Source organism: Cervus canadensis, chromosome 8, assembly GCF_019320065.1.
Source record: "Cervus canadensis isolate Bull #8, Minnesota chromosome 8, ASM1932006v1, whole genome shotgun sequence".
NCBI lineage: Eukaryota > Metazoa > Chordata > Mammalia > Artiodactyla > Cervidae > Cervus > Cervus canadensis.
Genome location: NC_057393.1, coordinates 55,732,645 through 55,736,350, shown reverse-complemented (window position 1 = coordinate 55,736,350; position 3,706 = coordinate 55,732,645). Strand labels below are relative to the sequence as shown.

The window sequence follows — 3,706 nt, the reverse complement described above, 5'->3', positions numbered from 1 at the left end:
GACATCTTGAGTCATTTTCAAGTGGACTTGAGATTATCTGGCTCAATCTCCATGTTCTATGGATAACATGACTTAAGTATTTTAGGAAGTTGACCAGCTAGAGAAAGGCAGCATCAGGCTTAGAACTCAGGGCTTCCAGTGAAAATTGTTTCAGAATCTACCAGAGGTCCCTTTGTATTCCATTTCTACTGCTAGTTCCCTAAGCCATCATTCTCTTTCTCTTGATTTCTGCAACAGTCTTTGTATCCACTTTCCTCCTTTGATCTTGGTTTTTCCAATATCTTTTTCATACAACATCCACAGCTATGAATTATAATACACAGCTAATCAGAACATACCTGTGATATTTTTAGAATACATTTGATACTTCTTCATTGTCAGTAAGATGAAATCTGAACTTTGTAATATGACCTTCAAGGCCAAGTATGATTCAATCATGGTATAGGATGTAATTCATAAAATTCATTTGTGATTATTCAATCTCAGAGTTTGGGTTAAAAAGCAAACAAGAGAGAAGAAAAATGGTATTAATCTTCTAGAGGTATTTCCTCTGGAAATGAAACAGACACATTTCTATCCTGGAAATAAGAGCTAAAACCACACAAAGGATGAGAATTGAGATAATAGAAATGTTGGTTTTAAAAGAAGTTATCATTCAGAAGATAACCTTGTAGTCGACAACACAAGTCTACCAGAAAAAATTGTTTAAATTATTCTCATTAGTAACATGAAGTAGGTTGATAAGCAAATAACTTAGATTTCATTGCCTTGTGACTTTGGAAGCAATCAGACGAATGTGGATTAAGTGCTCCTTTTCAATGATGAGCACACCCATTCTGTAGTAACAATTTTAGGATAAGAACCAATCATAAGTATACATTGTGCAACTGGAGTTGGAATAAATTATTTAGAAAATAGAAGCACTGATCAGCTGTGGAATACTGTGGTTAATCCCCTTTCTTAGAGGATGGTCTGAGAGCTAACACAGTTCTATTTCTTTCAGCGTGAAAGTGATTCATACATGTGTAGCTAAGCTATCTAAAAACAGCAATTAAGAGCACATCAGGCGCAAGCCATCTATATCCCAATATGAAGGGTACTATAACCATTATTTCCTCAAGGTAGGCATGAAGGGCACGTAGACCTGGGCACTGGTACTATAGCTACCATTTTCTTTATTGTTTTCATTATATGGATGCTTGGAATGAGTTGCCATGCCCTTCTCCAGGCAATCTTCCCGACCTGAGGATCAAACCCATGTCTCCTACGTCTCCTGCATTGCAGGCAGATTCCTTACCCATGCGGAGCCACCTGAGAAGCCCCAAATAATTGTTAATTCAGTTGAATGATGTTTATGGCCAGATGGTGCATGCATGCTAAGTCATTTCAGTCGTGTCCAACTCTGCGACACTATGGACTCAGGCCACTCCGTCCGTGGCTTTCTTCAGGCAGGAATACTGGAGTGGGTTGCCATTTGGGCCAGATGGTAGTAAAATAAAGAGTATAAGTTACTAAATTTCAGAAATTTCAAAACATGGTTTATATCAGAGGGAAGAATGAAAATGTTTTAAGGGATTTTGCAGTCAAAGTCAAATGTCATCAGTATGTGGCATATTTAGGGAGAAAATATTCATGCACACTAAGGTGAAAAGTGGCCTTGAGAAAACAGATCTTCACTGGTGGGGATGAGTTAACAGAGATCGGGTGAGGTCTGCCACAGACTTCCCACTACAGCTCTGGGGACTGCTACAGTGTCTGGAATGAAGACAAATGGTTTTCTGAAGCCTTCCACTCCAAGACCATATGATATTTTTTTAGCTTGATATTTTCATCCTGAACATCATTTTTCTCAGAGCCTGGTGGACCTCCTTGTTCTATAGAGTATAGATGACAGGGTTCAGCAGCGGGGTCACCACCGTGTTCACAAGGGCAGCCTCCTTTTTGGAATCCAGCCTGTTCACTTGCTTTGGTTTCACATATATAAAGATGCTGCTGCCGTACATCAGGGAGAGGACAATGAGGTGAGAGGAGTAGGTGGAAAAAGCTTTCTGTTGCTCCTTGGCTGATGGGAGATGCATGATTGTGGCTGCTATGTTGCTTACGCAATGATGGTTATGATGAGAGATGTCAAAAGGACCCACAAAGCAAGGATAAAGGCATACATTTCAAGTTTGGTGTCAGAGGAGGAGAGATGGATCAGGGGGCCAAGGTCACAGAAGAAGTAAGGGATGACTTGGGGGCCGCAGAAAGATAACTGGGACACCTTCACCACCAGACCAGACATAACAGTGAACCCTAAAGCACAGCAGGTTGTCACCAGGAGGCAGCATGTGCTCAGGGTCATGATGGTTGTGTAATACAGAAGCTTGTAAATGGCCAAGTACTGGTCCAGAGACAACACTGCTATGAGGAGGAAGCCTGCTGCTCCCAGAAATACTAACACAAAGGCTTGTGTGAGACAGGAAGCAAAGGAAATTGTTTGTTTGCCTGAAAGAAGGATGACCAACAATTCAGGAATAACTGTACTTGTGAAGCAACACTCAAAGAAGGAGAACATGCTGAGGAAAAAGTACACAGTCGTCTGTAGCCTGGAGTCAGCACAGGTGATGGTGACTATGAGTGTATTGCCTGCAATGGGTGCCAGGTATGCCAGCAAGTGCACCAAGAAGAGGATTTTGCCCAGGTGCTGGGCACCAGGAAAGCCCTCCAAGGTGAACTCTTGGACAGCTGTCCCATTTCTCATTTCCATCAGCATCTCTTTCCACAGCAGCATCATCTGTGGATGTTAGCCTACAATAGAGACATCACAGCGAGAACAAAGGTTTTAGAGGAGCACAAGATCAATCTTCTTAACTACCCAAGAAGGCAGCTACATGGAGAGCAAAGTAGTCCTGTTCACTGGTTATTGGATCAAAAAGACATGACTTCAATACTAGTTCAAAACTGAGTTCTAATCCCTTGAGAGAGTGATTCTTTTGGAAAGTTATTAGTGCTTAACATTTGTGAACTTCATTTTTACTCTGTGTAAAAAGAAGACAGGATCTATAGTTCACGTACTGGTGAGAATTAAATAAAATAAAGCAAGTAATTCACTTGTCATGTGATATCAATGATTCTTATGTGTTCCTCAAGGTCTAATTTTAATATTGAAATCACTAGTGTATTCTTAAATATGGCATGATGAATAGGCATCATTATTCACATCTGCAAGTTATAAAATATTTTACAGTATTACCAATTTATATTTAAATAAAGACAATAGTAGTATAATAATATTCCCTTCGAATATGCCTTTTACTGCTGTTGCTGCTGCTAAGTCGCTTCAGTCGTGTCCGACTCTATGTGACCCCATGGACTGCAGCCTACCAGGCTCCTCCGTCCATGGAATTTTCCAGGCAAAAATACTGGAGTGGAGTGCCAATGCCTTTTACAATATGCAGCAAATTCTATGGTTCAAATTATAATCATCATTATTGTTGAGGACTTTACTAATGCTTGGTATTATGCTGGTCACTGAAATTCAGTGTTTCTCTTACTCTACACAATAATTATGAGTGTTAGATTTCCCTCACTCCTTCTACACAAGGAGAATTTGAGACATAGAGAAGTTCCAGAGAGGTTAGGCCACACAGCTGGGACTTTAGCATCTTCTGTCCGAAAGCCCTTACTACTTCCAAATGCTGTGACAAAATATTAAAATAGAAAC

General features: G+C 40.3%; 1 pseudogene; it reads right to left on the bottom strand.

Moving 5' to 3' along the window:
* Nucleotides 1-1,814: 1,814 nt before the first annotated feature.
* On the bottom strand, nt 1,815-2,773 carry LOC122446804 (annotated as a pseudogene).
* Nucleotides 2,774-3,706: the final 933 nt, after the last annotated feature.